General features: G+C 43.2%; 1 long non-coding RNA gene across 1 annotated transcript in view; it reads left to right on the top strand.

Moving 5' to 3' along the window:
• The window catches only part of LOC141576314 (uncharacterized), a 361,571-nt gene that overhangs the window by 307,497 nt on the left and 29,065 nt on the right, over window positions 1-25,009 (top strand). The window lies entirely within an intron of this gene.

Raw genomic sequence — 25,009 nt, 5'->3', positions numbered from 1 at the left:
ATCTGATCTGATAATAAAGAAAAGATTTTAATTCAGATCTCTGTAACATAAACTCCATGAGGATACAAATTCTATCTGCACAGTCACCCTTCAAAAAACATGTCCGTACGTGACAGCAGTGATGGTCATGACGGTCATAGTGACAGAGGAGGAAGTTATTCGAGAAATCATTTGCCAGACTAATCATCTGTAAAAGAACATTTTCCCCTTTGTCTTTTCATAGAGATCATGAGAGTGAATCAGGGGCTGTCTCTCCCCTCAAAGCTGTTGCTCTGTGAGTGAGACCGAGTTCATGATGTGCACTGGAAACCCGAGGCTCACCTGTAGCCGAGGCAATAGTCTCCCCAGCCTCCAATGGCTGCTCGTGGCAACAGGTAGATTCCCAGGGAGGGTAATATACAAACCTGCTCTTATCACAACATCATTGCTTAATATTTCATTCTCCTCTTCTGAGAGCTGAGAGTGCTTCATGATACATGATCTCTGCTCTTGGGCCTCCTGAGAGGTTGGCAGGTGGAAGAGTTTGGGAACTCTCAGCACGTCTGAACAACAGCACGTCCTTCTCCACAGTACTGCCTGTCCATGCCCCCCCACCCAGTGCCACCGAGCTTCTGTGCATGGATGAGCGAGCATCTTATGAGCTGAACAATAATTAGGAAAACCATTGAGAAAAATGGTAGAAACATCCTGCAAATGACAGGAAGCTGAAATGTAAAAGGAAATTGAATCTTCACTTTTCAGGGAGGCAATCTCTCCTACCACACTCTGACCCTCTTTTATTTTACTTCTTCCCCATCCATGCTCCCCGCCTATCTTTTCTTGGACCCCATTCAGATTTTCTGGACTGAGTGGATACTGCTTCAGACAGCTGTGTGGTTTCCACAGGTGTCATTAAAATGACAATGTGGCTTCTAGGCACCTGATGACGTAGTGAGGGCAAGTTCTATTCACTGAGTTAGTGCAGCCGACCCACCTCCTCTTCCAGCACAGAGCCTGCAGAAGTCTGAGGTGGCCAGCAGTCAAGTGATTTTATTCAACAGACTTGCAGAGGCTGTCAGTCAAGTGGCATGGGGTCAAATTACTTATCTGAGGGTCCTAATGGGCGAAGGAGGGTAGCCTTGGGAGGCCCTGCTTTTCCTGCTCTGTGGGATGTTGGAGGGACAGTGGTGGCCAGTTTACCTAGTATAACTTCTACCCCTCTGACCCTGGGTCACTCCTTGTGGGGCTGGGTGACCAGGCTCACTCATGCCTTTATGCAGTGGTTTAACTTGGTGCTTCCCCAACGTTAACATGCATACACATCACCGGAGACCTTGTTAAAAATGCAGATTTGGACTCAGTAGGTCTGGGGTGGGCTGAGGATCCTGCCCCTCTCACAGATGCTGCTGTTCCACAGACCACACCTCCAGGAGCAAAAGCTTCACTCCTCCTGGCTGGGCACACCATCTTATAACAGCCCACCTCCACGTACAGGTGTGAGAATAGAACCACATGTGCCTTTGGACTGTCCAAACTTGTGACCTGAATAAAGGGGAAGGGAAATGGAACCACTACGGACGAGGTCTCTGTCACACCCCAGGCATGAGTCCAAGCTGCCAGCATCTAATTATATTATCTCAGCTGATGAGAATCTGAGCAACTTGAATAAGAAAGTGATTAGGTAAACCTTGGTTTGTGAGTCCCGCCTCCCCCTGATATTATGAGTACACTGTGTTGCCAAGGGGACTCGATGGGCCAGAGACACCAAATCTGAGAGGAGGGGACCTCAAGAGAGACTGAGTGCTTAACGCACACAACAGGAAACCTCGATTCCAAGAAAGACCTGCCCAAAATAGAGGTGTGCTGATGCAAATCAGTAACCACCGACCTCTCTGGTGGCTCATGAGCCTCCACTGTTGCCAGGAGTTACCTCTAGCTCTGGTCAGGTAGCCCATCGCCACCAGGCAGTGGGAAGCAGCCCTGCAGGCTTTCTCTCCAGGATGTTCTGCATCTGAGGAAGGAGAAGCTTGCACCCGTCAATCAGGGGGCACCATAGACTATGCCGAGCCCTCTGGGCTGGCCTTTCTGAGGGCACAAGAGCCAGACCAAGTTGTCACAGGCTCCCACCCCTTCCAGCCTAAGTCCCGTGCATGAGGAGGTTGGGTGGTGGGTACAGGGTTCTCCAAAGCCAGGTAGAGACCCATGTCTCTGGGATGCTTGGCTGTTCAGCCAAGTGTGTGAGGACCCAAAGTCAGAAGAACTGCACACTCCAAGCACCAGAGGGCTGGCCCCATGCACTAAGGTCCCAGGTTGAGTTTCTCTGTTGGGAGTAGAGGCCTTGGAAGATTTTTTTTTTCGCTGAAAGTGCCGCTAGCAGGAAAATGCCTTTTTCCAGTCACTTTTCTTTGTCCATCTCTGATCATTCTGACTCACAGACCTATTTCTTCTAAGGTGAAGCTCTGTTGCCTGAAGAAACTAACAGTAGACAATTAAGGCTGGTTTTTAATGGTGTCAGGTCTTCTGAAATGTTTACATCTTGGCAAAGTATTCTAGCCCAGAACTTAACCGAGCAGAAATGTTTCTTTGCATTATTGAAGGAGTAGCACTTGGGGGATGGTCAGCGTTGGCTGCTAACATATTCTGAGGATTTGCTGTGGATATGACATCGTGTTAGGAGCTGTGAGAAATAACAGAAGTTACCCTTCAAATGCTTATTATCTAATGCAGGATAGGAGTTATGGATTCTAAAAAATAATAATAAATGTATGCACATTAGAGTATATAGAGCAATTTCATATAAACTTCATTGTTTGTTACAACCAGCCTGTAATAAAAAAAATTATCTTCTGCATTTTGCAGATGAGAAAAGTGAACCTCAGAAAGGCTAAGATGATTTTTCAAAATTAATAGGCATCTGGAAGTGGATTTGGGATTAAGCTCAAATGGCAGGGTCTTGTCTCTCATTACAGTGCCCAGCGCCATGTCAGCCCCTGTGAAGGTAGGGAGGAAAGGGATATGCCTCTTCTCAGCACCTTTATCCCTGTCCGAGAAGAGTCCTCATCGTGTGCATCTGGTTGACTGGCAGCCTTCTCCACTCTCTTTCCTCTTCCTTCCACGGCCCCTCATTCTCCAAAGGGCACAGAGTCCTCTCGTGCAAAGCTCAAGACCTTTAGCAATGCTTTTCTCCCCAAAACATACCCCGGGTCACCCACGGACTTCCCCTTGGCTTAGCCATAGTCACTTCCCTTGCTTAAAGGATAAAGAAGTAGAGTTCCTGTGTAGGAAGTGAACTATACAAGAGAGGAGGGAACATTATACCGTGTATCAGGGCCATTTTAAACCAGTCCCAATTTGTCATGATCTTTGCCCTCCTAGGTTACGTTATCAAGGACTACCTTGTCCTGCCAGTTGACCCCATGTCCACAGCATTCCAGATACAAATTGTGTTGTATTCTTCCCTATTGCTCAGTTCCTAGGAGATCTCCCTAGGTTGTTTGATTATGATTGTTAGAACAACCCAGGAGAATTAAGAAAAAGCCTGCAAATTCCTCTCTGTTATAAAGTCTCCTCCAGGATTCTCTTCAGTGAGCAGAGAAAAGCCTGAAAAGCATAGACTATACTCTACCCTTGGGAATTCAAGGTGTTAGGGGTTTACTGAGCTGGGAGGTGGAGAGTTTCTTAGAAATATTCAGCTACATCCCCTCCCTGGAGTCTCATTCCTTCACTCCTCTTGCCCAGCCTCAGCTTGGCTAATTCTATCATTCTGGACCAAGAGGGAACCAAGGATTAATATTCCCACCCGACTCTCATGCAAGAGGTGCTGAGTCTGTAGGTCTGGGTGGAGGCCCGCCCTGCGCATTTTGAAAAGCACTCAAGATGGTGGTGACTCAAGTTGTCCCTGCACCACAGTTTGAGAATAAACAGGGATTGGGTACCATTCCTGAAGGAATCTGGTCATACCTCAGCCAGCAATCCAGAAAGGCATTTCTGAGTCAGGCCAGGACCATTCTGTGGGGATATGTTGCTTCCAGTCCATCCCAGAGTCATAGTGCATGGCCAGGAAGACACCCCGCCTTCTCCAGTTTAGGTGAGAATGTAGGCGCTTCCTCCCCAACTCAAATGATTTATTAAGTGTTTTCTGTGTGTCTGTCACTCTTTTGGATCTTTCACATGAGTTTGTTAATCCTCACAATAACTCTATGGGTCATTTACCCATTAGAGGTGATAAAACAAGTCCAGAGGGGTTATGACATTTGTCTAAATACAATATGAAAGCAGCTGGGTTGAGATATTCATCCAAGTAGCCTAGTCCCACAGACAAACCATGATGCTCTGCTCCCATCCATCTAAATCGAGCAGGTCTGGAGTTGGGGAGCAAGGCAACTCAATGGGGCTTCCTTCTACTTGAAGACATTCCATCTCCTGCGGACACTGCATTTCCATCCTGTGATCTAGCTGGAATCTCTCCATTCTTTGCACATTCCTTAAAAAAATTAAAATAAAAGAGAAGTAAGAAGCCTAGGGGGATGGAGGGGGGCTGGAGCATTTACGTGCAGAGCTGGATGAGCCTGTATTTCTGCTGTGAAATTCGCCCTTTGCCCCGCACACCAAGCTGACTTTAGGGACCACAGGCAGCCCCTTGCCAGGGCCAACAGAGGCCACGGTCAGTGGGAGCACAAGCTCAGACTACTTCATGTTGATTTATTTGTTTTGTTGGATATATTGGTTTTGGCCAGATCTGACCTGTTTTATCCTGTATATAACGTTCGTCTCTGTATCCAAGTGAAAAAAAGGAGGGGGAAGCAAAAATCAAAATTCAGCAGAAAATACAACAGGAATTAGGAATTGGTGTAAACTCTTTAGAGCAGACCCACAAGCTATATATTGATTCCATATATATTATCACATTTATAAATAAATTATACTATAAATTAATAACATCTTGGGGGGTTTTCCCTACAAAATTCAAGGCATAGAGCACAGAGTTTGGATTAGACATAGCTGGGCTCCCATCCTGCTTCTGCCACTTCCTTGAGCAAGTTACATAACGTCTAGGTCTTAGTTTTACAGGTTTTAATTGAGGACAGTAATATCTGCTTGAAGGAGCGAGCTGTGAGGCTGAGAAATAAGGTATGCAGGAGAAGCTCTCAATAAATGGTAGCTAATATTATGTGAACTACTCTAGAACTCATTTCCAAAGTTAATGGAGCGTCTAAGGATGAACACTGTCGTATGAAAGGTATAGATTTCTGGTCATCACAATTTCAAAAATAACAATTACAGAGCTTTAATAGGTATATTCTTGCTTCTGTGAGCTCAAAATACTTTACAAGTAAATAGGAATTTTCCGTCTATTATTTCATTCGATCCTCATAACAGTCCTGTGATGCAAGACTGGTATTATTTCCTTCATTTTACAAATGGCTGTGATAAGGATTAGCAAGATTAAATGGTTTATCCTCACAATGGATAAAGAGAAGAACTGAGACTCACACACCCTTCTTCTGAAACTAAATTCAGAGCTCAGAGCAAATAGATGCTCAGTAGACATGGGTTCCGTCTCCTCATGTGTTAGGTTGACATGTCTACTTGATGCAATCTGGCAACGAAAGCCCGGAGTCGTGAAGCCTTCTCTTGCTCAAAGACCAGGTGCAAAGAGCAGTTGGTGTGCGTGGCCAGTTCTCAGCCTCAGCTGTCCTGAAGCAGAACCGTTTCTGGAAGGGGCTCTGAAAATACTTTGGCTTCCGTAAGTAGCCAGTTCCCTGCCTTTGCTGTGTAAGGGAAATTGCCGGGAAGGGTGCTAATGAGATCCAAGTGTTAGAGTGGTTTGCCTGCTCTGGACGACTTGGATGCTGATAACTAATAGACATACGAGCCCTGAAGTTCAAGCTTAATGCGAATGCATGCTTGCCTAAGAACCAGACCGGGACCATTAGCTGGCAGCACGCAGCTTCAGAGCTTCAGTGAAATAATCACAGCGCTCACTTGCCATTCCCCTCAGGACTGCGATGAGTCCTGGGTCTCATTACCAACTGTGGAAGCCTCATTCCTCTAGCCCTATTTGTAGTCTACCTGTGCATGGGGGCAATTCTCAAAGGTGGGAGGGGAAAATCCATTTGATTCCAAGGAGGCAAGTCTTTCCTGCTAGTGTTTACTTCTTGGCAGACGGGCTAATTGAAGCTTTTGCTGTGTGTGTGTGTGTGTGTGTGTGTGTGTGTGTTGTGTGTGTCTACATGTGTAAGCTCACCAGCTAACCATGAAGGAGTATTCATCTTCTATATGACGATGATATAGGGCACAGTGGGAGGACCCACTTATGTGAGGCTCATTAGGAAATTCACCTTTCTAAAGGCCAGGCTGTCTGTGATGCTCAGCTTGGACTCATTTACTGCGAGGTCTGTGGGTTTGGCTGTGGCTTCCTGGCTTATAAAGTCTGAGTTCTTACAAAGCTCCACCCACCTTATCATGATGGAAAAATATCCAGTTGTTTGTGTTTCGGTTTGATTTTCATATGTTCTAATTCAATGGAAAAATGGCAGTCAGATGATGGCTAAACTAAACTGCCTTAAACTCAGGAAGGACACAGTGGGCCAAGGAGAACCTTGGTCCCTGGTCCCTTCTGTGGGTTTGGTCTCCTTCCCTGTCCCAGGAACCATACATCTGCTCTCCTTGTCAGCTGATGGTTCCTTTCACCTCCTGAGACCAGCCTGGGAGGTGTCCACAGCTCTGTCCCCATCCTGAGGGCCTCAGTCATCTCTAAACCCCTCTCTCTTCTCGAGGGAGGTTGCTAAAACTCTGAGGCACTGTGTGGCTGTTTCCCCTGTGACAAAGTAAAACAAACGGTGGCTTAAAACAACGTACATCTATTATTTTACAGTTCTGGAGAGAAGTCTCACTGAGCTAAAGTCAAGGTTTGGCAAAGCTGCCCTCCTTTTGGAGGTACTAGGAAAGAGTGTGTTTCATTACTGTATCAAGCTCCTCGAGGCCACCCACACTCCTGGACTCGTGGTCCTCATCTCCCATCTTCACAGCCCATGAGGTCTGGCCAAGTCCTTTGCCTGCTGTCATCTCTCTGATTCCCTATTCCACTTATAAAGCCCCTTGTGGTGACACTGGGCCCACCTGGATAGGCCAAGGTCCTCTTCCCACCTCAGGGTCAGCTGATTAGCAGCCTAATTCTATCTGCAACCTTAATGATGCAGCCCCTTTGCCATGTAACCTTACCTATTCCCAGGTCCTGGGGATTAGGATGTGGGCATCTTTGGGGGCCATCATTCTACCTACCACACTCCATTCCCCTCATTCCACAAGGTGGAGGATGCAAAGGACCATGGCTAAGAGTGAGCCTGATCAGGTGCTGGACTTACAGCAGCCTCACCCATGGAACAGCCTGCCTCTTCCTGGCCAATGGTGAACGTTCGTGATCCACCTCCCCTGGCAGCCTTCCCAGGCACGTGGTCTGAATCAGCTTCCAGGGACCCCAGCGTCCTCTCCCTTCAGACAACACAAGCTCTGTGTTCTCAGTCATTACTCATTACCCCATGACCAGTTCACCAAACTTCATCTTGGATGGAAATTTCACTTTGGAGAAACATGGCTGAAAATGCTTTCTGAGGCTTTAACATCTGATTACTAAGCTCTGCTCATGGTAGAATGTCAGCCCTTGACCTGGGCACGGGGCTGCTGGCTCTCTGAAGAGGTCTGCATTGAGCTCCTTCACCAGGCCCCAGGAGGGCATCTGGCCTGCACCCAACAGTGGAAGCATTTAATCCTCTGGCCACCGGCCTGACCGAAAGATGAGCATAGGACCCAAGCCAGGTGTGGCAAGGACAGTGATGCTTGTTAAACATTCTGAGTCCTCTCTCACTTTCCTAGTCACCTTGCAGTTAGGCAGGACTGTGGAGCTAGTTCTGGCCAAAGAAAGGAAGGGGATGTGATATTGGTCACTTCTGGCCTGAAGCTGTGAAAAACCCAGGCCTGATTCTCTAGGTCGTTTCCTTCGTCTGCTGCAGCAATAAAGGAATTCTGAAGTCCTGGGTTGTGCAGCTACAAAATGGTGGTGTACCCATTATCCTGGGTCCCTGATGAGCAACAACCACATTGAACATGTAATGTGAGCAAGAAATAAGCTTGGGTGGTGAGCCTCAGATTGGGGATTGATTGTTATGACAGCATCACCAGCCCATGCTGACTAATACACAGCCCAATAAGGGGGCTTCCTGCAACTCAGAGCTCTCAAGAAAGACTGCCTTTTGCTTTCTCTGGGCCCACAAGCACATTTTGAGACATTTTGAACTTGGAACTTCCTACAGCCATCTTGCTACATGAAGAGAAGGCCTATCTGAAAAAGGAAGCACTCAGAAGCAAGCAGAGCCAAGTGATTAAAAAAAAAAAAAAGCCGTCAACTTTATTTGAATCCTTGCATACATTTGAACACAAAGGCTGCTTGACCCTTTGAATCTCTCCATGATGTGAGAAAGACATTCCTATTTTTGCTTAAGCTACTTTGAATTGTGTTTTTGTCCTTTGCAATGGCCAGAGTCCTCACAGTCACAGCCCTTCCTTTTGATTGACTCACATGACAAGCCAGAATTGTCTTTTTTTCTTCTCAGTGACCCTTTCCATAGAAAGCAAGACTCTGGCATAGCAGAGTGGGGCCCTCAACATAATTTGCTGCCTCGAGAGCCTTTAGTTCTTCTATATTCTATCTGCACATCCCCTGTTGAAGTCTAATTACATTCTCCTTTCCCCTTTCTTGAGAACGAAGGATGTGTTGACAGTCAGAAGCAGGGAGACAATATAATCTTCAAATCATTGCAGGGGAAAACTCACCAGTGACCAAAAAGAAAACAAAGGGAAAGTGAATACTGATGACCTCAACTTATAGAGAAAAACAATACAGAGAAAATGGTGCTGCTTTATTCTGCAATAATACTCTCTCTAGGCATTGATTTGCCTTCACATGTTTCCCAATTGTTAGTGTGGGCCTTTGGGAAAATATCCAAAGGTTTTGAGGTTTTTCCCCCAGGAGCAACAGTGAGCATGCACCGACCAGCCACAGTCTCTCTTTTGTTCCTTAGATGAGCCAGGAGAGAGGCATGTAGGAGACCACTGCTTGGAATGAGGTTACGCTCTGTGGCCATGGAATTGTACCAAGATGACAGGTCCACTGAGGGGTCAAACCAACAAAGCTGACCTCCGTCCCATCCTTTAACCAGCAATGCCAAATCCTGACCAGCTGCCTTGGCTGGGCCGAACTGCACTTTGATGTGACCTGAGCTGACCCCTACGCCCCACCATCCTAACACAAGATTCCTCAGAAAGCATCCTGAATTGACCAAAGAGAACATCCAAACTTAGAAATGGCCAGTGGCCTGGAGGCGGAAGACTCAGAATTTCTTCATCCTTAACCGCAACTGTGAGTCAGTGGATACAACTGAGTCTTCACTGAGTGTCCTTCTGGGACTAAGACTGATAAGAGAGGTGGCATTGTTCGGAGCGCAGGAAGTCAAGGTCAAGTTTTCAAAAACCCCTTTGTTAACTAATAACTTTTATTTAGCAAGAGAACATGTATGCACATTCCTGAGTGAATTTTATTCCCCACCTGGAAATTATCATGAGAAGACTGGGAATTTCATTTTCGTAGTCATGATGGTCTCTGGATAGAGAGTCTACAGGCAGTTTTCCCCTCCAATTGACCAAAGCCAGAGTACATTAACACGCATTTCAAAAGGATTTGTTTCTCCACTGTATCACTGTCTTGAGGTCATGCGTAAATAGTACCTGACCTGGATGCAAAGAGTTGGATGCAGTGACAGTACTTCCTTCGATTCTTCTCATTGCTCTTGAGAATCACAATGTTAAGGATATAAAATATTTATTATGGCCAAAGTGTGATGGCCCCTATGAACTTTTGCTTAGAGAATTATAGAATTTTGTATGTGAAGGGATTATCTAGCCTACATGCTCAAATCCTCTCTACAACATTCACCCTTGAGTGTCACCGCTTCTGGAGGCAGCCCGCGTAGGTGTTGCTGGAGCCCTGTCTCAGCACTTCGGCCCTCCTCTGATTTCAGCCGCAGCCCAAGCCAGCCTCACTTTGGTATTTTTTATTTTTTTAAATATGTTTTTGTTGCAGTACAGTCAGTTTACAATGTTGAGTCAATTTCTGGTGTACAGAACAATGCTTCAGTCACATAGGAATATACACACATTCGTTCTCATAGTCTTCTTCACCACAGGATACTACAAGATTTTGAATATGGTTCCCTGTGCTATACAGTGTAAACTTGTTGTTTATCTATTTTACATATAGTAATTAGTATCTGCAAATCTTGAACTCCCAATTTATCCCTTCACCTCCACTGGATGCCCCACATGCTTCCACACCTGCTCATGACCTTCTCCCAGGCCACTTACTGTGCAAATGCACGCAATCGGGGGTGACCTTCCATCAGTGGGAAGGGGCCTGGGTCGGGGCTGTGGCCTACCATCTTCAGGTGGATGATCCTGAGGGCTTTCTGCAAGATTCTCAGAGGCCTTTGGATGATGCTCATTTGTAACTGGCTTCTCTTCCCTTCCTACTTCACTCCTGTTACCAGAGAGTAGGTTCTTGTCTCGTTGCAGGAATTCAGAGGTGAGACTTGGAGGTGAAGAAAGTAAAGTGATGATTTATTAAGCAATAGTGTGGTCTCAGCGGGGGGGGGGGTGCAGACTTAGGTGAGTAGCTGCACTTTCTTTAGAAAGCTAGTTGTATGGGGCGTAAAAACAAACGGACAGAATATTCATTGGAGAGAGAGGAGTTTGGGGTGGTATTTCTTGATTTTCATCCCAGCTCCACCTTCCTGAGGGGAGGAGCAATTTTTTCCTTATTTAGTCTTTGGGGGGGGGTGGTAATTAGGATTATTTATTTAATTCTTTTAAATGGAAGTACTGAGAATTAAACCCAGCACCGTGTGCATGCTAAGCACACACTCTACCACTGAGCTATACCCTCCTCCCTTCTTATTTAATCTTGATCGGAAATGTCATGGCATCGGTGCACGATGGGTACTTCTAATCTGCAAGGCTAATTTTATTGTAATGAAGGCATAATGAGCAAGAGGTTACATTTAGATGCTGGAGATTCCTGCCTTTTTCCACCTTTCTTTGTCTGCCTCCAGGACATTTGTCACCCCAAAATGTGTGATTTCTTATCAGTCCTGAGGTTCCTGCTTTTTTGTCTGCTCAAGGACCTCTGTTTTTCACAAGATGTATTTCCTGCCATTTGGCCCATGCCCCCGTTTCTCTGCTCATATCTAGCTACCTGCCTGCTCTAACACTCTCACCCTCTCTCCACCCCCTTTTTTTTCTGTAACCTGAGATCATCTCCCAAACAAATGGCTTGCATTTAACCCCTTGCCTCAGGCTTTAATTTTGAGGAAATCCAAACCAAAACACAACCTGTTCCTAACACTAACCCTTACCCTGTCCCTATTCCATTGCAATGAGTAATGCACTTTGGAAATATGTTGCCTGACACTAGCTGTATGACCCTGGGCGAGTTTCTTCTGCACCTTTTTTTTAATCTGTGAAATGGTGATAATAATATTACCTATATTCTAGGATTATTATAAGGGTTAAATATTTCAAAAGAACTTAACAGAGCGTCCAATCCACTTTAAGCGCTGTATCAGCATTGTCTCCATATATAGATTCGTGTATACATAAAACAAGTCATTGTTTCAGGGCTTTTCCCTAGGGTGTGGCGCCACCCTATAAATTTCATCCTGGAGACAAAAATGGCCGAAAGCTTCAGCTCACAGCAACTCAGTGGGTTGCAGATGAGGAGGATGGAGAAGGAGAAAAGTTTACTGAGGATTCCTAAATCACTTGATAAGTTGTTTCTCTGGGCCCAGCTTTGTCTTAGCCACCAAGGCCACTGAAAACAAAAAATTCTCCAGTAAGGCAGACTGTAGATGATTTTAGGAAGTCTATAAATGAATGATAGTGAATTGTTACAAAAATACTAATGGAAATGCGGCTTCGTGCAATTATGTTCACCTTTTCCATTCTTTTCTTTTTAGAAGCAGGCTCGTAAGTATCAGCATATAATATCTAGCCTCCCACAACCTGAGTTTATTACTGTAAATGTTCTCCTGATAACACTTGCCCCCTCCTCTGATACAGGGCCCACCATTATGTTTAGATTTAATTTGCAGGTATAGAAACTAAGTTTCAAGGAAGTGATAAAAATCAGAGATTGAGAGGCCACAATGGGTATTGCTGGGGTCAGAGGGGCAGACTCTGTGTGTGTGTGACAAGAAACACAGGGAAAAATACTAAATTGCAATCACAGGCTCCTACCAGCCCTTTCCTCTCCTTCTCCCTCTCCCTCACAAAAGTACGCACTTAGTTTCCAAGGTTTCTTTACTACAAGTGTGGTCCAGGGGCCAGTAGCACCAATAACATCAGGGAGCTCCATAGACCAGTAGAATCTCAGGCCCCACTCAGTCCTACTGAATCAGAATTTACATTTCAACAAGATGCCCACGTGCCTCCAATGTGCATTAAAGTTTGAGAAGGTCTTTCTAAGGAAGCCAGTTACCAGGTCCCAATTTATCCTGATGGGGATGAATGTCCATGTCTTGCCACGGTCTCCCCCGGAATGACTGAGGCAGAAATTGAGAGTAATCAGATGCATTTTCATGTGGGAAAGAGGGAGAGGGAGAGAACTGGCACATTAAAGGGCAGCAGGACAGAGAGGGAGCGAGGAGAGGAGGCCGACAGCTGGCACTTAGGGCAAGAGGTGTGTACGAGCACCTATGAAACATTGTGCCTGCAAATGTGTGTTTCATTCCTTCTTTTCAGCATCCTCAACAGACGTTCAGTAAAACCTCCATTTTTTTCCCCTTAATTTTGAAAAAATCACAGAAAGCTGCAAAGGATAACATTGCCAGTATTTATGTACTTACCAGCTACAATTTGTAAATGTTAATAATTTTACCATGTTTATCCTAGATTTAAAAAAAAATTTCCTGAGAAAGTTGAAGTCTCCTGTGTCCTCCCTTGTCCCATTTGCCTCCTCTCTCCCTAGAATCAGCCACTGTCATGATTTGGTGTCATTCAGTCTATTTAAATACTTTCACTACATGCATATTTCTAAACCATATTGTTTTATGGTTTTGAATTTATATAATCATTATACTGCATAAACTATAAATAACATTCTAAAACTTACACTTTTGAAATTAATCTATATCAAAAATATAGATCTAGGTCATTTTTTAAATTTCGTTTGTTTATTGTGATAAAATACACATAACTCAATTTATCATTTTTAAGTGTACGATCCCACTGGCATTAAGTACATTCACAACATTGTGAAACCATCACTACTATCTACTTCCAGACTTCTTCATCATTCAAACAGAAACTCTGTGCCCATTAAATAATAACTCCTCATTCCCCCTTTTCCCTAGCCATGGTAAGCCCTATTTTACTTTCTGCTGTAGTTCATTTATTTTTAATTGCTACAGCACGTTTCTTCAATAAATACTTTATCTCTTACATATTCTTCTTTGAGCAAATGACAATGTAAGTTTTCTATTGCTGCCGTAAAAAAATGACCACAACTTTAGTGGCTTAAACCAGCACAAATTTATCATCTTACAGTTCTGTAGTTCCAAGTCTGGCACAGATCTCACTAGGCTAAAAAGGTCTTGACAGGTTGCATTCCTCTTTGGAGGCTCTAGGAAAGAATCTGTTTCTTGCCTTTTCCAGCTTCTAGGCGTAGTTCTTATTGGTTGGCTAATGGTCCCTTCCTCCATCTTCAAAGCCAGCAATACAGCATCTCTGTGGCCCTGCTTCCATTATCACGTCCTCATCTCTGCTTCTCCCCCTTTACTTCCCTTGTTCACCTTTAAGGACCCTTGTGATTATATTGGGCCCACCCAGATTATCCAGGATAATTTTCCTATCTTAAGGTCAGCTGATTAGTTATCTTAATTCCATATTAAGGTTAATATTCTGTAATCATATTTCCCCTTTACCATGTAACCTAATGTGCTTTCAGGAAATTAAGATGTGGGTATCTTTTGTGGGGGTCGGGGGTGCAAAATGGGATGATGATGAATGACATTATTTCGCCTATCACAATCACTAAAACAATGCTGCAGTCTGCATCCATATATATGTCTCCTGGTGCTCACCTGTGAGAGCCTCTTGGCAATACATCTACAGTAAAATTTCCTCTTCTTCCTTGCTGCTTTAATGTTGTTTTGGAATAAGATTGTCTTTATCTTGGATGCAGCCCTTGCTGAGACTGACCCCAAGGGAACTGAGCTTTATTCAGGTTGCACATGAATGGAGGAGTTGACCTTCACCTTTCAGGCCTGGCCCTTGTATTTACTCCCTCACACATTCTTACTTTGGAAGCTTTAAGGTCATAGTGATAAGTAGAGGGAGGCTAGCCAAGTGCCACAAAGTGCTTGGGAGCGTTTGAAGCAGAGATGTCTGGGACACATGCTAATGGAGAGCTGTCTCTGGGATAAGGGAAATCAGAACCATTGCTTCAGTGAGGAGGGTTGGCAGGGGACAAAGAGACCATCCCAGATCTGGTCCAAAATAAGACTAGGCGTGCTTGAGCACAAGGTCTGAGTATGATGTGTAATAGATCATGTGGCTCCTGAGGGCTTTCCCCTTTGGAGGCAACATTATATAAAGATGCTACTGTTGATTAAAATACAATGAGAATTTCATTAAAATCAACTATCTTTCAACTACTGTCACAGAAGGGAAGTCTTCATCTTTTCAGAAAAGACTCACTTCTGTAGATAATCAAAGATTATCACCAGTCAAGTCTTATAAAAAAGGAAGTTATCAGCTGAGTAAGAACATTTTTGGTCAAAAATGACTAAAATCGGTTTTCTGATGTGGCCCTAGAGCAAAGTAATTATCCGTCCTAATTACCCAAGACTGTTTTCCCTGGTTAACTTAATTATCAATACCACTGTCATTCTCAAAGGGCCCCACTTTGTGTGATAAATTATGATATCCTGTCCTGAAGACAATTCCAAAAAGGAAGAAACAAACATGTAGGCAATGGGAGGATTTGAGGATTGAGGGCCCGACTTCCTAAAGTGACTCCTTTTAAGAATGCCTTGATGTAGATACAAACTACTCTACACAGAAGAGATAAACAACAAGGTCCTACTGAATAGCACAGGGAACTACATTCAATATTTTGTAGTAACCTATAATGAAAATATGAAAAAGAATATATACATATAACTGAATCACTATGCCATATACCAGAAACCAACACAACATTGTAAATCAACTATACTTCAATTAAAAAATAACACATTGATGTAAATGATCAAGTTCTGATATATTTGCTTTAAAAATAGACACACAAACTAATAAAGCACCCTCTACATTTTCCTTGGCTGTTTGGTAAAATCATGAGCGTACCAACAGCAGGCAAATAGCGCTGTGGTGTGACAGTGATTGGCAGCAAACCTCCGTCCTCCCCTCTCACACACCATCAGGATGAAGTTGTGAAACTTTTCCTCCTGCAGACTGTCCTTGATAATATTTACTGTAACTGAAATTTATCTCAGTAATAACGGAGGAGCAAATGAAGGACCTCAAGTGGTATAATGGGTCCTGGGCCCTGCAATCCCACAGGAATGGCCTTGGAGGCATGATTTTCTTTTGGGGACCAGTGTAAAGCCAGAAGGAGGAGTCTGATCCAGGACTGTAATGAGGGAGTTGTGAGAACTATTCCTGCAATGATGGCAACTTACTCCCGTGTGTCGCCAACAACTCAATTCCATACACACCCTATCCTCCTAATTTGGGGGAAAGATACACTAGCATCACTTCATAAATAGGACCTTACTCGTTATGATAATATGCTTTCCCCAAAGCTGGAGAAGGCAAAAATACCTCACGGGGATCTGTGACTATTGATGTAACATCATAAACTTCTATTCAAAACACGGAGACATAATACTGACACTTCAGATTATTTTGGGCTAAGGAATGTAAATAGACAATGTTTCAAATAGAAACATCCCCAACTTTCTGATATCAAAAATAACAACTCTGCAACAGGCTATATATCTGGAGGTTCTGGCAACAAAGAATTTCAGAGTGGGAATCACAAACCACAGTGATGAAATATAGAATCAAAATAACACAATGTCAGCTATTTGGGGAATACTTTTATCCCAAGGAGGTCAACATAATGAAGACATTTGGTCATTTTCTCAAGCTGGGCTCTCTTTGAGAAGGTAGTGGAGGCAGGACTGGGTCAGAGGACGGGTGGGAAAATCAACAATTAATTGTTGAGCAAATATTTATTGAGTGACTATTGTGTGCAGGGCATAGCACGGTGGTTAAGTACACAGGGCATTTAGATCTACCTGCTCCACCACTCACTAACCAACCTCCGATGACTTACTTTACGTCTCTGTCCCAGTGCCCTGATCTAACGTGAGGCTAATGACAGGACCTGCCTCATACATTTGTGGTCAAAATAACCATGAATTTTGGGCCTTTTATAAATTCAAAGTTGATTAGGCAGTTATAAAGTAACTGGCCCAGAGCAAGCACTCAAATGTTTTAGTTAGGGGAAATAACATATCTGCACCTGAAAATACAGCTGCCAAAAGAAGGCAGCCTATAATAAATATGGGATGGCAACTCATAGTTTGAGAGGGGGAAGCACTCTGATGGGAGTGGAGGAATTCCTCACGGAGGACGCGGGCTTTTAGCGGAGTCTTGACACATAAGCAGGAGAGGAGGTCCTGAGGCGAGTCTCAGCAAGTACAAGGGTACAAGTGTACCATGTACAGAGGAGACAAAGATGTAATAAATAAAGTGTTCTAGCTGGAACAGGGGGTTCATGCAGTGGAGGCAAGGTGGGAAAGCAGTAGAGGTGGTTTGGGATTAGTTGAGAAGAAGCTTCGATTTTGGCCAATAAAGGCTTTTATTGCCTTGGTGCTAGCAGTGCTGTGGGAAGCATCAGGGGCAGGGGCTGGTTTGGAGGATGGGGACCCACTGTCCTGAGACTTCTGCAATATGACAGGGGTCAATTGTGAGGGTCTGAAGTAGGATAAGACAGCCAAAAAAGTGACTCTCCTGTGGATTCAGCCAGACATGAGTTGTGAGAACTGACCCCAAGGACCTCCTGGTGCTTAGGGCAGGACAAAAGCCAAGGTCCATCCTGCACTGCTAGGAAGATGAGGTCTTAATAAAATAACTGGGATTTGCACTTTATTTTTTATCTTGGACAAGAGTATCCTCCAAATGATAATTCTTACTCATCATAAAACCACCATTTGACACCTACTTGTGCTGTAGACGTTCAGAAGAAGCACAAAGCCGGGTCTCTAATATCCCCAAGAATGTCACAACCAGGACAGGGGAAGGGGAGGAGGCATTTGTTCAGAAGAAAGCCAAGTACATGGCCATGGGGGCCTCTGGTTGTTCACTAAGTACCAAGTGACTAACATGGACAGAAAAATTAGTGAAGAGGTTCCTGCAGGCATAGTGGTTATAGAAGGCTGACTTGACTAATTGTTAATGAATCAGTATATTTCTGTATTTACAAGGGAGAAAACAATCTTGTCATCGGTTACAGTGGAGACCACATGAGAAAAAAGTAGACCTTAACCATGTTAGCCATCTTTTTGCTCTTATGCAAAGTTCCATCTGGGTCAGAGTCTGAAATGAGCGAAGAGACTGACTAATAAGAGCTAATGTTTATTGAGCACTTGCTTTGTGTCAGGTACTATGTGACACCATTTCTGAATCAGCTCATTAAGTCCTTACCAACTATATTAAATACATACACTGTTATTATCATTATTTTATAAATGGGGAAAGGGAGACTTGGAAAGGGTCTAGTTCATTCCCCAAAAGGTTTTCTCTGCTGTAAGCATTGTTACCTCCATGATCAGATTCTGACCTGTCATTTCTCTTGTTTCCATCGTCATTTCCACCACTCTTTTGAGACTGATAACGTTATGCTTAGGGAACTTCAGTGGTGGGGATGATTAAGCTTTAGCTAAGGCCGATTTGTGGATTCAGTGTTTGTGGCATCACCACATAATAACAGTCCCAGATTCAAGTCTTCATACGTCATTTGGCACTTCTAACTACTGCTAGCACCTTCCTGCATTGTTTCCAGTCCTGCCCACCAGCTCTGCCAGGGAACACCTGCGTAATGGTCAGGACGCCGAGTGCTAAAAGTTGATGAGTTTGCTTGGGTCTTGGGTTTTCCTCAGCCCCCTTCATAATTGTTGAGAGGGCTGGCAGCTCAGTATACTTCAGTCACTTCCAGATTTTCAACTCACCAGGTATGTAATCTGGGTAAGCTGTTTCAACTCTCTAACCATCAGTTTCGCTCCCTATAATATCCAGTTAATGACAGTACCTACCTCTTTGGGTTGGTGATTCAATGAGTAACTGTCAAGCGCTTAGAATAATGCTTGGCACACAGTAAGTGCTCTATTAATGTTGGCTTAGTATTGTTACCAGAGCTTCTCAAGTGTTCCTTTGGGATACTGGCTAAGTCCAGGCCCTAGAATCAAATCAGAAATTAGGAACTGTAAATAATTATGTATAAGAACAAGTTGTAACGTGATGACAGAGCAAGACTGACAAGTAACTATTTTATAAGTAAAGCACTCAAGGCTGTAACTTAGGTTTCGTTATCAGGAAGTAGAGCAAAAGGGAAGAGCAGGCAGCTTTGCAAGGAGAGAGCCCAGAACTCTTGACTTGCATTTGATGGAAGTTGTCAAAATTGCTGCGCAAAGTGAAGTCTGAGGACCTTTTGCCTGGGGACTTTTGAAAAGGTAGACACCTGGATCTTACTGATTCAGAAGCCCTGGAAATGTTTTTCTTTTTCTTTTTTCTTTCTTTTTAAAAATAAGTATCCTAGTGATTGTTAGGCACTTGAAAGTTTGGTTACCCCCTGTCTGAGAACAGAAACAGCATCCCACCAGGATCAAAGTGGACTTGTTCGCTGGACAAAAGCAAGCCTGAGCCTTGAGGTTTGACAAAATGATCCTAATTCCTAGGCCTTCAGGACATCGATTGACCAGAAAGGTCAGAACGAACTGTCCTTGTGGGACATTAATTGAGTAAAGAGCATGGATCATCTTATGATCCAGCCTTGCTCGATACCAACTCTGCAGCACAAGCAGTGATGTAGAGAGATGGGGCTTAATAATAGTAGAGTAACAATAGCCTGTTCTCCTCTCAAAACCCATTCCCCTAATAACAAGAATTACAGGAAACAGCAACAGTGCCTTCCATGATACCAGAAGCCAAATGAAACCCTGAAACATGAGATATGGAGACAAAAAGCTGGTGGTGGTTTGGTAAATGACTTAGCAAAACAGTACGAAGTCAAAACTAAGGGTCTACAAAAGAAGAACTAAATGTAGCCAATTCACCTGCAGGACTCTCGAAATGCATGAAAATTGGAGACACCAAATATTGTAAAATATGAGAAAAGATTGGGTGGGTAAGACTGAAAAGATGAGAGGGTGGGGTGATTAAAAACTACATAAAAGTTATTTGGACTCCCTGGATTTCGAATAACTACTGTACCACATTTCCAGGAAACTATTGAAGGGTATACTAACCAAAACATGGTATAAATTAATAAAGAGGAAGACAGGATTTTAGGAAAGAAGAGATTCATGTGGGAAAGAGGAGAAGGGAATTCCCTGGATAATGGCCAAGAGAAGTCCCAGAACCAGCTTTGGGGCAAGAATACAGAACACCTGCCCAAAGGGGAACGTGAGAAAAGAGGATGCCAGGAGGGATGTCTCCAGAGAAAGATGTTGAAACTTAGTTATCTGATAGGGTTGAAGATGAGAAAAACTGTATTGAAAGCCATGGTACAAAGCCATAGGAAGACATGGAAAGATTTTGCCCTTGATTGAAAAAACCCTAGGCACATAAAAAGTTAGGTAATAATTAACTACAGGGAAAACATAAAGGTATACAATATAGGGAAAGTAAATAGTGTACATTACTTGGCTTAGAAGTGAGCAGTGGTCAAAAATAAAACATTGAATATGGATTTTACCAAAAATTATCATTATAATTATATTGAAAAAATGTAAGAGCTAAAATACTCATCTATCATAATAAGAATAAAATAGACTGTGGGAAAATTATAAGCCAAGATACAAAAGTATATGAGTATTATTTAGAACTACAGTGGTAGATATCCAAAGGCATATCTCAAAGAGTTAAGAGTAGATGCCTCTCAGGAGTGGGGCAGTGAGGAGTGTAAGAGAGAGAGAGAGAGAGAGTGTGTGTGTGTGTGTGTGTGTGTGTGTGTGTGTGTGTGTGTTTGTGTGTTTTAGGAATCGGTTACTTTTTTTTTAAGACTCTAAACTCAGCTTTTATTGTAAACTTTCTTGAAATAGAATACTGTAATGTTAAGTGTGTTGGCTAGATAAAAACTGTTGGAGTTCAAATTTTAATGCCACTACTTAGTAGCATCACGACCTTGGGAAATTTGCTAATGATTCACGAACCTCAGTTTTAACATCAGTACAATGGGGATGACATGAGTCATGGTGTGTGTTGAGAATTAAATGAGATAATCCTTGTAAAACACCTACTGTGGTGTCTGGCATATAGGAAGTGTTCAATAAACCTCATCCATTATCATTTCATTTTTAAAAATATATTCATGTATTACTTTGAAGAGAAAATAATAATATGTTTTTAAAAGCAGGTAAGACACACAGAAATCCCTATCAAGGTAGCTTCTGGGAGGCTTTCTACCCACATTAACCAGGAACCACATTCTAGTTCCCCATGACCATGAAAGGAGGCAGAGAGAGAGAATATGTTTCCTGGTTAATGTATCTATTTTAAAGCAGATTTTTTTCACTAATGTTATGTCATTAGTCCTCCTCTCTAAGCCTTCAAAGGTGTGGAAACAGTCTCCTTGGGCCTGTTTCTTTGAGGGGGGAAGGAGAATAGTCTGGGGTGTTTCCTGATGAATTGGCTCAGACACTGGCGCAGTCCTGCTCTTTCCCCGTGATGAAGGGGCCTAATTCACGGGCCTGGGATGGTGGGGTTTCATGCAGCCCTGCCTCCCTACTTGTTGAGCTGGGGAAAATGACAAGTTAAGACTGGAGAGAGGCTGAGCTTGGGGTTGTTTTCCTGACTGCTGCTAAATCAAAACAGCTAATAGGTACCTTTTCCAGCTCACTCCAGGTGCAATTGGCTGAAAATCAACCATAATAGCTGATGGAGCTGGAACTTGATTTTGTTTCTCTTACAGAGCTCTGCCTGCAGGGCTCTTATTAGGAGCAAATCATGTCTGCTGACTCACTGTGCTCTGAGGCTTTTCAGGCCAGTGGCCCCCCTAAAGGCTGACCTCCCTGGGGACCCACTGAGCTGCAGGCATCAGGAGAGCAGCGTCTCTTACACATCACCCCCTGTGAAGAGGTTCGTTGACGTCCATGAAACCCATGAAAGCTCATCTCAGCACTGACCACTGAAACATGGTAGCTTCTCACTTTTTCCTGCTTGGACTTGGAACTTGTGAACCCTCCTCCCTCACCCCCTCTCCATTCCAGCCACTTCCCCCGCCACCCCGACTCATTTGTGCACTTACCCTTGACCTAAATGGATAAATTCTTTCTTATTCTTATGGCCTATTCACCATTTCATGTGTAGGTTAAGTGGCTATCTTGTCCGTGTCTCAGCTCATGACCGCCCAAGGGTCAGGGACGCTGTCTCTGAGGTTCTCTTGGTTCAGCAATTGATGCAGCAGGGAGGGGCTTCCATAGCTGCTTTTGTAAATGGAGAATTTTAAGATTCAAAGAGTGTTTATAACTAGAGTATGAGAAAGTCCTGGGTTTTGGGTAAGAGAACGAGAAGACCAAGTTCAGGGATCAGGAGCCAGTTCTGCAGCTCCTGCCTTTGCAGTGTGAACGGCATGCTGAGAGCATCTCCTTCAAGAAGGAGTCAGACCACAGCTGCTGGACCCCTCGGGAGAGGAGGGGGCTCGGCCAGGCGCTGGGTGGCCTCAGCACGTGTCTGTGCCATGGTCCTTTGGTATTCCCCGTGAAAAACGACAAGACTAAGAGTCAGCTACAGAGGGATGGGATGGGGCTGAGGAATGCTTCTGAGCGCCCCCAAGAATTGAGGGCTCAGTGGTATCATTTTTGGTAAGAATGAGTGAAAGGGGAAAGAAGAGACGATTTACTGAAAAGTCATTAGAAGTGGGGTGGGGTTTACTGGTTCAGCCACAGAAGCTGGAACACCGCACCAGAGGGAAGGTTGAGGGGAGTGTAAGTCCAGACTTTTTTCAGCGTGCAGAGCCAGAGGCAGGAGCATCCCTTGTCACAGCGACAGCTGCCACTCCCACGTGACTCACTGCCTTTGAGGAGAACAGGAAGCAGCCTTCTGATCACCACTGCATTAGTTTCCCATTGCTGCTATAACAAACTACAGTACAAATTCATTACCTTAGTGTTCTAGAGGTCAGAAGTCTGAATCAGGTTGTAAGGGCTATGATCATAGTGGAGCTCATTCCTTCAAGGGCTCTGGGGGGGAGTCTGTTTCCTTGCCTTCTCCAGTCTCCAGAAACCACCTGCTTCTTTGGCTTGTGGCCCCAGCCACACAACACTTAAACCTCTGTTCTTGTCATCATCTTTCCTTTCTAACTGTGACCCTTCTGTATTCCTCTTAAAAGAACTCCTGTGACTACATCACTCCTCCCCACCTGAATAATCCAGGATAACCTTCCCATCTCAAGATTTTTAATTTAATCACACCTGTAACATTCCTTTTACCAAAGAAGGTAACATATTCAGAGGTTCTGGGGGATTAGGGAGTAGTAGACATCTCTGGGGGCCATCATTCAGCCTATCACAACTATGCGCTCAAGTTCATTCCCTTTGCTAAAGGCTGTTTTTCCCCTCAGTGGTAACGCCGTGATCCTCTACAAATACAAGATAAAACAAACATGTCAAAGATTTTATTTAACTCACTAATTCATTAAGGAACTGGTAAAATGGCACAACTGTTTCAAAGGTTAATTAAAAACATACAAACATACACAGGCTATTAGGAATGCTGTAATGAATTTATAGATGGATATAAAATTGGTCAATATCTATAGGACAATAATTGAGTGTATCTCCACATAATCTGCATTTCTCTGAAAAAATGGTTTGCACCACTATCAATATTCTACAACTTCCAGAGTTGTGGTTTCGTTTGAAAGACAAATACAACCCAATGTGTTATCCCAGGCACCCTTTTTTTGCCCATTTCAATCTTTCACAGTGTTTCCTGACACCTCCTAGAACTGAAAAATTCCATTTGCTCCTCAAAGAAATACTAGACAGCTCCAAAGACTTGTACCAATCACGGCCAGACACCAGCCCCTCCAGTTTCCTGACTTCAGAGCCCTTCTACAGTCTCTCCACCCTTCTTAATGCCTCAAGTTCTCGCTACTCTTACATCACTAGACTAGCTACTCCATTGATACGCATTTACAGTGATCAAGTGCTTAAAATGCATATCTCATTTTATTGCATTTAAGCTTTATTGCTCTTCGCAACTACTGTGGGGGTTTTTTGTTTGTTTGTTTGTTTTTGTTTTTGTTTTTTTTTTTACAATTCGAAGGTTTGTGGCAACCCTGCATTGAGAAAGTCTATTGACACCATTTCTTCAACAGCATTTGCTCACTGTGTGTCTCTGTGTAACATTTTGGTAATTCTCACAATATTTCAAACTTTGTCATTATTATATTTGTGATCCTTGACATTATTGCAAAAAGATTACAACTTGCTGAAGGCTCAAATGATGGTTAGCATTTTTTAGCAATAAAGTATTTTTAAATTGAGGTATAGCTGATTTACAATTTTGTATGTCTCAGGTGTACAACATAGTGATTCACAACTTAAAGGTTATATTCAATTTATAGTTACTATAAAACATTGGCTGTATTCTCCTGTTGTACTATATATCCTTGTGTCTTACTTATTTTTTACATAGTAGTTTGCACCTCTCAATCCCCTACCCCTAACTTGTACCACGCACTTCCCACTCCCCACTGGTAAACACTAGTTTGTTCTCTATACCTGTGTCTGTTTCTTTTTTGTTATATTCAGTAGTTTGTTTTATTTTTTAGATTCCACATATACATGATATCATACAGTATTTTTCTCTGTGTGACTTATTTCACTTAGCACAATATCCTCCAAGTCCATCCATGTTGTTACAAATGGCAAATTTTCAGTCTTTTTTATGGCTGAGTAGTATTGCATTGTATATATTACATACCACATCTTCTTTATCCAGTTGTCTGTTGATGGACACTTAGGTAGTTTTCATATCTTGGCAATTATAAAGAGTGTGTTATGAACATTGCACATGTATCTTTTTGAATTAGTGTTTTGGTTTTTTTTTTTTTAAATAAATACCTAGGAGTGGAATTGCTAGATGGTGTGTTAGTTCTATTTTTAGCTTTCTGAGACTCTGCCCTACTGTTTTCCACAGTGACTGCACCAATTTACCTTCCCATCAACAGTGTACAAAGGTTCTCCTTTCTCTGCATCCTCACCAACACTTGTTATTTGTGTTCTTTTTGGTGATAGCTATTCTGACGGGTGTGAGGCAATATCTCATTATGGTTTTAATTTGCATTTCTCTGATGATTAATGATTTTGAGCATCTTTTCACATACCTGTTGGCTGTCTGTATGTCTTCTTTCGAAAAACATCTATTCAGGTCTTCTGCCCAGTTTTTAATTGGGTTGTTTTTTGATGTTGATAAGTATGAGATGCTTATACATTTTGGATATTAACCCATTATCATCATATCATTTGCAAATATTTTCTCCCATTGAGTCTTTTTGTTTTGTCAATGGTTTCCTTTGAACAATAAAGGATTTTTAAATAAGGTATGTACGTTGGTTTTTTTAGATTTAATGCTACTGTACACTTAATACACTACAGTGTACTATAAACATAACTTTCAAATGCACTGGGAA

Source organism: Camelus bactrianus, chromosome 3 (assembly GCF_048773025.1).
Source record: "Camelus bactrianus isolate YW-2024 breed Bactrian camel chromosome 3, ASM4877302v1, whole genome shotgun sequence".
NCBI lineage: Eukaryota > Metazoa > Chordata > Mammalia > Artiodactyla > Camelidae > Camelus > Camelus bactrianus.
Note: the sequence above shows the minus strand (reverse complement) of the source record. Positions and strands in the feature narration are given on the sequence as shown.